This window comes from Ranitomeya imitator, chromosome 3, assembly GCF_032444005.1.
Source record: "Ranitomeya imitator isolate aRanImi1 chromosome 3, aRanImi1.pri, whole genome shotgun sequence".
NCBI classification, from domain to species: domain Eukaryota; kingdom Metazoa; phylum Chordata; class Amphibia; order Anura; family Dendrobatidae; genus Ranitomeya; species Ranitomeya imitator.
In genome coordinates, this window is record NC_091284.1 from 548764131 (window position 1) to 548776330 (window position 12200).

At 42.3% G+C, this 12200-nt stretch overlaps 1 protein-coding gene across 2 annotated transcripts in view; it reads left to right on the forward strand.

The window, feature by feature from the left end:
• The window catches only part of GRTP1 (growth hormone regulated TBC protein 1), a 164027-nt gene that overhangs the window by 67452 nt on the left and 84375 nt on the right, over nucleotides 1-12200 (forward strand). The gene's annotated exons all lie outside the window — the stretch shown is intronic.

Genomic DNA, 12200 nt, shown 5'->3' on the forward strand with positions numbered 1-12200 from the left:
ACCCTTTACTACTATTGGATTAATAATGGATAGGTGTCATAATTGACGCCTCTCCATTATTAATTTGGCTTAATGTCACCTTACAATAGCAAAGTGACATTAACCTTTCATTACCCCATATCCCACCGCTACACGGGAATGGGAAGAGAGTGGCCAAGTGCCAGAATAGGCGCATCTTCCAGATGTGCCTTTTCTGGGGTGGCTGGGGGCAGATGTTTTTAGCCAGGGGGGGCCAATAACCGTGGACCCTCTCCAGGCTATTAACCCCTTTACCCCCAAGGGTGGTTTGCACGTTAATGACCGGGCCAATTTTTACAATTCTGGCCACTGTCCCTTTATGAGGTTATAACTCTGGAACGCTTCAATGGATCCTGGTGATTCTGACATTGTTTTCTCGTGACATATTGTACTTCATGATACTGGTAAAAATTATTTGATAGTACCTGCGTTTATTTGTGAAAAAAACGGAAATTTGGCGAAAATTATGAAAATTTCGCAATTTTCCAACTTTGAATTTTTATGCAATTAAATCACAGAGATATGTCACACAAAATACTTAATAAGTAACATTTCCCACATGTCTACTTTACATCAGCACAATTTTGGAACCAAAATTTTTTTTTGTTAGGGAGTTATAAGGGTTAAAAGTTGACCAGCAATTTCTCATTTCTACAACACCATTTTATTTTAGGGACCACATCTCATTTGAAGTCATTTTGAGGGGTCTATATGATAGAAAATACCCAAGTGTGACACCATTCTAAAAACTACACCCCTCAAGGTGCTCAAAACCATATTCAAGAAGTTTATTAACCCTTCTGGTGCTTCACAGGAATTTTTTGAATGTTTAAATAAAAATGAACATTTAACTTTTTTTCACAAAAAATTTAATTCAGCTCCAATTTGTTTTATTTTACCAAGGGTAACAGGAGAAAATGGACCCCAAACATTGTTGTACAATTTGTCCTGAGTATGCCAATATCCCACATGTGGGGGTAAACCACTGTTTGGGCGCATGGCAGAGCTCGGAAGCGAAGGAGTGCCATTTGACTTTTCAATGCAAAATTGACTGGAATTGAGATGGGACGCCATGTTTCGTTTGGAGAGACCCTGATGTGGCTAAACATTGAAACCTCCCACAAGTGACACCATTTTGGAAAGTAGACCCCCTAAGGAACTTATCTAGAGGTGTGGTGAGCACTTTGACCCAACAAGTGCTTCACAGAAGTTTATAATGTAGAACCGTAAAAATAAAAAATCATATTTTTTCACAAAAATTATCTTTTCGCCCCCAATTTTTTATTTTCCCAAAGGTAAGAGAAGAAATTGGACCCCAAAAGTTGTTGTACAATTTGTCCTGAGTACGCTGATAGCCCATATGTGGGGGTAAACCACTGTTTGGGCGGATGGGAGAGCTCGGAAGGGAAGGAGCGCCGTTTGACTTTTCAATGCAAAATTGACAGGAATTGAGATGGGACGTCATGTTGCGTTTGAAGAGCCACTGATGTGCCTAAACATTGAAACCCCACACAAATGACACCATTTTGGAAAGTAGACCCCCTAAGGAACTTATCTAGAGGTGTGGTGAGCACTTTGACCCACCAAGTGCTTCACAGAAGTTTATAATGCAGAGCCGTAAAAATAAAACAAAATTTTTTTCCCACAAAAATTATTTTTTTAGCCCCCAGTTTTGTATTTTCCTGAGGGTAACAGGAGAAATTGGACCCCAAAATTTGTTGCCCAATTTGTCCTGAGTGCAATGATACACCATATGTGGGGGGAACCACTGTTTGGGCACATGGGAGGGCTCAGAAGGGAAGGAGTGCCATTTGAATGCAGACTTAGATGGAATGGTCTGCAGGTGTCACATTGCGTTTGCAGAGCCCCTAATGTACCTAAACAGTAGAAACCCCCCACAAGTGACACCATTTTGGAAAGTAGACCCCCTTAGGAACTTATCTAGATGTGTGCTGAGCGCTTTGACCCACCAAGGGCTTCACAGAAGTTTATAATGGAGAGCCGTAAAAATAAAACAAAAATTTTTTCCCACAAAAATTATTTTTTAGCCCCCAGTTTTGTATTTTCCCGAGGGTAACAGGAGAAATTCGACCCCACAATTTGTTGTCCAATTTGTCCTGAGTGCGCTGATACCCCATATGTGGGGGGGAACCACTGTTTGGGCGCATGGGAGGGCTCGGAAGGGAAGGAGCTCCATTTGGAATGAGGACTTAGATGGAATGGTCTGCAGGTGTCACATTGCATTTGCAGAGCCCCTAATGTACCTAAACAGTAGAAACCTCCCACAAGTGACACCATTTTGGAAACTAGACCCCCTAAGGAACTCATCTAGATGTGTTGTGATAGCTTTGAACCCCCAAGTGTTTCACTACAGTTTGTAACGCAGAGCCGTGAAAATTAAAAAAAAAAATCTTTCCCCCCAAAATTATTTTTTAGCCCCCAGTTTTGTATTTTCCCGAGGGTAAGAGGAGAAATTCGACGCCAAAAGTTGTTGTCCAATTTGTCCTGAGTACGCTGATACCCCGTATGTTGGGGGAAACCAACGTTTGAGCGCATGGCAGAGCTCGGAAGGGAAGGAGCGCCATTTGGAATGCAGACTTAGATGGAATGGTCTGCAGGTGTCACATTGCGTTTGCAGAACCCCTAATGTACCTAAACAGTAGAAACCCCCCACAAGTGACCCCATATTGGAAACTAGACCCCCCAGGGAACTAATCTAGATGTGTTGTGAGAACTTTGAACCCCCAAGTGTTTCACTACAGTTTATAACGCAGAGCCGTGAAAATAAAAAATCTTTTTTTTTCCCACAAAAAATATGTTTTAGCCCCGAGTTTTGTATTTTCCCAAGGGTAGCAGGAGAAATTGGACCCCAAAAGTTGTTGTCCTATTTGTCCTGAGTACGCTGATACCCCATATGTTGGGGTAAACCCCTGTTTGGGCACACGGGAGAGCTCGGAAGGGAAGAAGCACTGTTTTACTTTTTCAACGCAGAATTGGCTGGAATTGAGATCGGACGCCATGTCGCGTTTGGAGAGCCCCTGATGTGCCTAAACAGTGGAAACCCCCCAATTATAACTGAAACCCTAATCCAAACACATCCCTAACCCTAATCCCAACAGTAACCCTAACCACACCTCTAACCCTGACACACCCCTAACCCTAATCCCAACCCTATTCCCAACCGTAAATGTAATCTAAACCCTAACTGTAACTTTAGCCCCAACCCAAACTGTAGCCCTAGCCCTAACCCTAGCCCTAACCCTAATCCTAACCCTAGCCCTAACCCTAGCCCTAACCCTAGCCCTAACCCTAGCCCTAACCCTAGCCCTAACCCTAGCCCTAACCCTAGCCCTAACCCTAGCCCTAACCCTAGCCCTAACCCTAACCCTAACCCTAGCCCTAACCCTAGTCCTAACCCTAGCCCTAACCCTAGCCCTAACTCTAACCCTAGCCCTAATGGGAAAATGGAAATAAATACATTTTTTTAATTTTTCCCTAACTAAGGGGGTGATGAAGGGGGGTTTGATTTACTTTTATAGCGGGTTTTTTAGCGGATTTTTATGATTGGCAGCCGTCACACACTGAAAGACGCTTTTTATTGCAAAAAATATTTTTTGCGTTACCACATTTTGAGAGCTATAATTTTTCTATATTTTGGTCCACAGAGTCATGTGAGGTCTTGTTTTTTGCGGGACGAGTTGATGTTTTTATTGGTAACATTTTCGGGCACGTGACATTTTTTGATCGCTTTTTATTCTGATTTTTGTGAGGCAGAATGACCAAAAACCAGCTATTCATGAATTTCTTTTGGGGGAGGCGTTTATACCGTTCCGCGTTTGGTAAAATTGATGAAGCAGTTTTATTCTTCGGGTCAGTACGATTACAGCGACACCTCATTTATATCATTTTTTTATGTTTTGGCGCTTTTATACGATAAAAACTATTTTATAGAAAAAATAATTATTTTTGCATCGCTTTATTCTCAGGACTATAACTTTTTTATTTTTTTGCTGATGATGCTGTATGGCGGCTCGTTTTTTGCGGGACAAGATGACGTTTTCAGCGGTACCATGGTTAGTTATATCTGTCTTTTTGATCGCGTGTTATTCCACTTTTTGTTCGGCGGTATGATAATAAAGCGTTGTTTTTTGCCTCGTTTTTTTTTTTTTTTCTTACGGTGTTTACTGAAGGGGTTAACTAGTGGGCCAGTTTTATAGGTCGGGCCGTTACGGACGCGGCGATACTAAATATGTGTACTTTTATTGTTTTTTTTTTTTTATTTAGATAAAGAAATGTATTTATGGGAATAATATTTTTATTTTTTTTTTTTCATTATTTTGGAATATTTTTTTTTATTTTTTTTTACACATTTGAAATTTTTTTTTTTTTACTTTTTTACTTTGTCCCAGGGGGGGACATCACAGATCAGTGATCTGACAGTTTGCACAGCACTCTGTCAGATCACTGATCTGACATGCAGCGCTGCAGCCTTCACATTGCCTGCTCTGAGCAGGCTCTGTGAAGCCACCTCCCTCCCTGCAGGACCCGGATCCGCGGCCATCTTGGATCCGGGGCTGGAGGGAGCAGGGAGGGAGGTGAGACCCTCGCAGCAACGCGATCACATCGCGTTGCTGCGGGGGGCTCAGGGAAGCCCGCAGGGAGCCCCCTCCCTGCGCGGTGCTTCCCTGTACCGCCGGCACATCGCGATCATCTTTGATCGCGGTGTGCCGGGGGTTAATGTGCCGGGGGCGGTCCGTGACCGCTCCTGGCACATAGTGCCGGATGTCAGCTGCGATAAACAGCTGACACCCGGCCGCGATCGGCCGCGCTCCCCCCGTGAGCGCTGCCGATCGCATATGACGTACTATTGCGTCCTTGGGAAGTAAAGCCCACCCCACATGGACGCAATAGTACGTCTAATGGCAGAAAGGGGTTAATATCTGCCCTCAGTCACTGGCTTTACTACTTTGGCGGAGAAAATTGTGTGGGAGCCCACGCCAATTTTTTCCGCCATTTAACCCTTTAATAGAACGGCCAAATTTTGCATAGACACACTACTAACATTAGTAGTGTGGAATATGCAAAAAAAAAAAAGGTGATATGAGATGGTTTACTGTATGTAAACCATGTCTCATATCATGTCGGGTTTAGGATGGAGATAGCAAAAGCCGGCAATTGAATTACCGGCTTTAAAGCTATTTCGCACTGTATGAAATATTAATATATATACATATATGTGTCTATATATGTGTCATATATAGACAGTATATATGTTTTTATGCTTTTTTTTACACATGGATCCCTTGTATAGCCGTATGTCGGTTTTGCAAGCCTGCGAGAAAAACACGCAGTACGGATGCCATACGGATTACATACGGAGGATGCCATGCGCAAAATACGCTGACACACCCTGCCTACGGAGGAGCTACGGACCACTATTTTGGGGACTTTTCAGCGTATTACGGCCGTAGTATACGGACCGTATTGTCTTACGCCGAGTGTGACGCCGACCTTATACTGTGTGCTATTCTAAACAAGGTTCTATTTAAATTCTCAAAAATGGGATTGATGCCGAATCCTATACATATTCAGTATATATTCGGTGTCTATATTTTTAGGTGGACACAAAACCATGGTCTTCCATTCTTTTGGACTGCATAATAAAAGAGAAACCAGTTGTTGGAGTGGCAGTGCCATTTAAGTCACTACAGAGGGGGTTCTTTCACGCTTGCCTTTCTGGGATTGAAATTGAAAAGATGGAGGGGGTGTCCTGTAAATCACAAAACTACATATAGTGTTTTTATTATCGTGGTCATGTAAGGAACGCGAGATTTATCTGGAAGACTCTCCAGTACTGTCTTGTCCATTAGCTGCCAAGCATTCTGACTTGGTGAACATTAACATTTTTATCACTAATGACTCCACCTTTCTAAACTGCTTGCTTGTGCCAAGTAATTTGCTGTGCTTCATGGAAAATCCAACTCTCAAAACAGGAAGAAACTGTTTTGATCATTCTTGTATTTCAGTAATTGTAATTACTGATATGGGGCAACATGACGCAATGTATATTGATCTGGCATAACACCAATACTTTTAAAATGTAATTTCCAGCTGGATGGATTCATTTTCCTCTATCATTAATTAAAGGGAATGTGAAATTAATTATAAAGTGTGTGTGTGTAAAATATATATATATTTTGTTGTGCTTAAAAAGTTTACATACCCCGGTATACTTTTTCCCCTCTTGTCCTTTTTTCAGAGAATATGAATAGCACCAAAACTTTTTCTCCACTCATGGTTAGTGGTTGGATGAAGCCATTTATTGTCAAACTACTGTGATTTATCTTATTAAATCATAATGACAACCCAAAAGATCCAAATGACCCTTATCGAAAGTTCACGTACCCCATTTCTTAATACCGTGTATTGCCCCCTCTAACATCAATGACAGCTTGAAGTCTTTTGGTGGATGAGTTTCTTAATTTTCTCAGATGGTAAAGCTGCCCACTCTTCTTGGCAAAATGCCTCCAGTTCCTGTAAATTCCTGGACTGTCTAGCATGAACTGCATGCTTGAGATCTCCCCAGAGTGGCTCAATCATATTGAGGTCAGGAGACTGAGATGGCCACTCCAGAACCTTCACTTTGTTCTGCTGTAGCCAATGACGGGTCAACTTGGCCTTGTGTTTTGGATTGTTGTCATGTTTGAACGTCCACGTACGTCCAATGCGCAGCTTCCGGGCTGATGATTGCAAATTTTCCTCAAGTATTTGCTGATAACATGCTGCACATTCCCAAAACATCAGTGATCCACCTTCGTGCTTTACAGTAGGAATGGTGTTCCTTTCTTCATAAACCTTGTTGACCTCTCTCCAAATGTAACTTTTATGGTTGTGGCCAAAAAGTAAAATTTTGGTCTCGTCACTCCAAATTACCTTGTTCCAGAAGTTTTGGGGCTTGTATCTGTGCTGTTTTGCATATTATAGGTGAGATACTTTGTGGCATTTGCACAGTAATGGCTTTCTTCTGTTGACTCGACCATGCAGCCCATTTTTCTTCAAGTGCCTCCTTATTGTGCATCTTGAAACAGCCACAACTCTAGTTTTCAGAGAGTCCAGTATTTCAGCTGATGTTATTTGTGGGTTTTTCTTTTCATCCTGAACAATTTTCCTGGCAGTTGTGGGCGACATTTTTGTTTGTCTACCTGACTGTGATTTTGTTTTTACAGATCCCCTGATTTTCCATTTGTTTGAACGCTGCTGACTGGCATTATCAATTCCTTGGATATCTTTTTGTATCTCTTTCCTGTTTAATACAGTTCAACTACCTTTCCCCGTAGATCCATTGACAATTCTTTTCCTTTCCCCATGACTCACAATCCTGAAACGTCAGTGGCTGGATGAAAGATGCAAGAGTCTGTCTGGATCCCAGAAACTCGCTCATCTTTTATGCACACAAACTGATTACAAGCAAACAGGTCAGAGTTGAGGATGTTACCTTTAGTAGCTATTCAAACCCATTTGTGTCAACTTCTGTGCATGTTATCAGGCCAAAATCGCCAGGGTATGTGAACTTTTGATCAGTGTTATTTGGATGTTTTGGGCTGTCCTTATGATTTAAAAAGAGAAAACACAGTAGTTTGACAATAAATGGCTTCACCCAACCACTAACCATGAGTGGAGAAAAATTGTTGGTGTTATTTATTCATATTCTCATATTCTCTGAAAAAGGCCAAGAAAGCAAAAATTCTGCTGGGGTATGTAAACTTTTCAGCACAACTGTGTGTATGTATCTTTCTATATATACATACTTTGGACTTTGTTAAAGTGTATTAATAAGTGATTTATTTTTGTTTTTTTAACTGAGCCACTGGGGTCATTTTAGTATCAGAACACAACTCTTACACACAGCAAATGCTGCAGCTCACAGGCCCTCTCCTATACTGTGGCCACCTCAGCTATGAACTTGTCAATCCCCAGGCATGAGCAGTTGGTTTTGGTGTACTGCGATATAGAGTAGCGACACCTCTTCCCTGGGTTGGGGAAGGGGACAGACGATGGCTAACTTAGGGGATAAAGCAAGGGCGGAGGCCCTGGCGTCTTTGCTATTTGAAGTATCCCAGGGAACAGGGCAAGCTAGGGCGTTCCCTAGTGTTAGGGCCAGGAAAGGAGCCCCTCGTCAAAGGTCACTCGACAGCTGTTGTGACAGCCACATTGACATGAGTGCTCCTCTTAGATCACAGTAATTGTCCTCTGAGTTGTGTATCTACTCCATTTATATACAGGTGCTTCTCACAGAATTAGAACATCATAAAAAAGTTAATTTATTTCAGTTCTTCAATACAAAAAGTGAAACTCTTATATTATATACTCATTACAAACAGAGCGATCTATTTCAAGTGTTTATTTCTGTTAATGTTGATGATTATAGCTTACAGCCAATGAAAACCCAAAAGTCATTATCTCTGTAAATTAGAATACTTTAGACCACCAGCTTGAAAAATTATCTTAAAATCTGGAATGTTGGCCTACTGAAATGTATGTTCAGTAAATGCACTCAATACTTGATCGGGGCTCCTTGTGCATCAGTTACTGCATCAATGCGGCATGGCATGGAGGCGATCAGCCTGTGGCACTGCTAAAGTGTTATGGAAGACCAGGTTGCTTTGATAGCAGCCTTCAGCTCATCTACATTTTTGGGTCTGGTGCCTCTTATCTTCCTCTTGACAACACCCCATAGATTCTCTATGGGCTTAACCCCTTTCTGACATCGGACGTACTATCCCGTCGAGGTGGGGTGGGCCCCTATGACCACGGACGGGATAGTACGTCCAGCGCGATCGGCGGCGCTCACGGGGGGAGCGCGGCCGGGTGTCAGCTGCCTATCGCAGCTGACATCCGGCACTATGTGCCAGGAGCGGTCACAGACCGCCCCCGGCACATTAACCCCTGGCACACCGCGATCAAAGATCATCGCGATGTGCCGCGCGGTGCAGGGAAGCATCGTGCAGGGAGGGGGCTCCCTGCGGGCTTCCCTGAGCCCCCCGCAGCAACGCGATGTGATCGCGTTGCTGCGAGGGTCTTACCTCCCTCCCTGCCTGCTCCAGACCCGAATCCAAGATGGCCGCGGATCCGGGTCCTGCAGGGAGGGAGGTGGCTTCACAGAGCCTGCTCAGAGCAGGCACTGTGAAGCCTGCAGTGCTGCATGTCAGATCGGTGATCTGACAGAGTGCTGTGCACACTGTCAGATCACCGATCTGTGATGTCCCCCCCTGGGACAAAGTAAAAAAGCAAAAAAAAAAAATTTCCAAATGAGTAAAAAAAAAAAAAAATTCCTAAATAATGAAAAAATATATATATGTTATTCCCATAAATACATTTCTTTAAATAAATAAAAAAAAAACAAAAGTACATATATTTAGTATCGCCGCGTCCGTAACGGCCCGACCTATAAAACTGGCCCACTAGTTAACCCCTTCAGTAAACACCGTAAGAAAAAAAAAAAGAGGCAAAAAACAACGCTTTATTATCATACCGCCGAACAAAAAGAGGAATAACACGCGATCAAAAAGACAGATATAAATAACCATGGTACCGCTGAAAGCGTCATCTTGTCCCGCAAAAAACGAGCTGCAATACAGCATCATCAGCAAAAAAAATAAAAAAGTTATAGTCCTGAGAATAAAGCGATGCAAAAATAATTATTTTTTCTATAAAATAGTTTTTATCGTATAAAAGCGCCAAAACATAAAAAAATGATATAAATGAGGTGTCGCTGTAATCGTACTGACCCGAAGAATAAAACTGCTTTATCAATTTTACCAAACGCGGAACGGTATAAACGCCTCCCCCAAAAGAAATTCATGAATAGCTGGTTTTTGGTCATTCTGCCTCACAAAAATCGGAATAAAACGCGATCAAAAAATGTCACGTGCCCGAAAATGTTACCAATAAAAACGTCAACTTGTCCCGCAAAAAACAAGACCTCACATGACTCTGTGGACCAAAATATGGAAAAATTATAGCTCTCAAAATGTGGTAATGCAAAAAATATTTTTTGCAATAAAAAGCGTCTTTCAGCGTGTGACAGCTGCCAATCATAAAAATCTGCTAAAAAACCCACTATAAAAGTAAATCAAACCCCCCTTCATCACCCCCTTAGTTAGGGAAAAATTAAAAAAATGTATTTATTTCCATTTTCCCATTAGGGCTAGGGTTAGGGCTAGGGTTAGGGCTACAGTTTGGGTTGGGGCTAAAGTTACAGTTAGGGTTTAGATTACATTTACAGTTGGGAATAGGGTTGGGATTAGGGTTAGGGGTGTGTCAGGGTTAGAGGTGTGGTTAGGGTTACCGTTCGAATTAGGGTTAGGGGTGTGTTTGGATTAGGGTTTCAGTTATAATTGGGGGGTTTCCACTGTTTAGGCACATCAGGGGCTCTCCAAACGCGACATGGCGTCCGATCTCAATTCCAGCCAATTCTGCGTTGAAAAAGTAAAACAGTGCTTCTTCCCTTCCGAGCTCTCCCGTGTGCCCAAACAGGGGTTTACCCCAACATATGGGGTATCAGCGTACTCAGGACAAATAGGACAACAACTGTTGGGGTCCAATTTCTCCTGTTACCCTTGGGAAAATACAAAACTGGGGGCTAAAAAATAATTTTTGTGGGGAAAAAAAAAGATTTTTTATTTTTACGGCTCTGCGTTATAAACTGTAGTGAAACACTTGGGGGTTCAAAGTTCTCACAACACATCTAGATAAGTTCCCTGGGGGGTCTAGTTTCCAGTATGGGGTCAATTGTGGGGGGTTTCTACTGTTTAGGTACATTAGGGGCTCTGCAAATGCAATGTGACACCTGCATTCCATCTAAGTCTGCATTCCAAATGGAGCTCCTTCCCTTCCGAGCCCTCCCATGCGCCCAAACAGTGGTTGCCCCCCACATATGGGGTATCAGCGCACTCAGGACAAATTGGACAACAAATTTTGGGGTCCAATTTCTCCTATTACCCTCAGGAAAATACAAAACTGGGGGCTAAAAAATAATTTTTGTGGGAAAAAATTTTTGTTTTATTTTTACGGCTCTCCATTATAAACTTCTGTGAAGCCCTTGGTGGGTCAAAGCGCTCACCATACATCTAGATAAGTTCCTTAGGGGGTCTACTTTCCAAAATGGTGTCATTTGTGGGGGGTTTCAATGTTTAGGCACATCAGTGGCTCCAAACGCAACATGGCGTCCCATCTCAATTCCTGTCAATTTTGCATTGAAAAGTCAAACGGCGCTCCTTCCCTTCCGAGCTCTCCCATCTGCCCAAACAGTGGTTTACCCCCACATATGGGGTATCAGCGTACTCAGGACAAATTGTACAACAACATTTGGGGTCCAATTTCTTCTCTTACCCTTGGAAAAATAAAAAATTGGGGGCGAAAAGATAATTTTTGTGAAAAAATATGATTTTTTATTTTTACGGTTCTACATTATAAACTTCTGTGAAGCACTTGGTGGGTCAAAGTGCTCACCACACCTCTAGATAAGTTCCTTGGGGGTTCTAATTTCCGAAATGGTGTCATTTGTGGGGGGTTTCAATGTTTAGGCACATCAGGGGCTCTCCAAACGAAACATGGCGTCCCATCTCAATTCCAGTCAATTTTGCATTGAAAAGTCAAATGGCGCTCCTTCGCTTCCGAGCTGTGCCATGCGCCCAAACAGTGGTTTACCCCCACATGTGGGGTATTGGCGTACTCGGGACAAATTGTACAACAATGTTTGGGGTCCATTTTCTCCTGTTACCCTTGGTAAAATAAAACAAATTGGAGCTGAATTAAATTTTTTGTGAAAAAAAGTTAAATGTTCATTTTTATTTAAACATTCAAAAAATTCCTGTGAAGCACCAGAAGGGTTAATAAACTTCTTGAATGTGGTTTTGAGCACCTTGAGGGGTGTAGTTTTTAGAATGGTGTCACACTTGGGTATTTTCTATCATATAGACCCCTCAAAATTACCGTATATACTCGAGTATAAGCCGACCCGAGTATAAGCCGACCCCCCTAATTTTGCCACAAAAAACTGGGAAAACTTATTGACTCGAGTATAAGCCTAGGGTAGAAAATGCAGCAGCTACCGGTGAATTTCAAAAATAAAAATAGATGCTCCATACCGTTCATTATTGCCCCATAGATGCTCCATATAC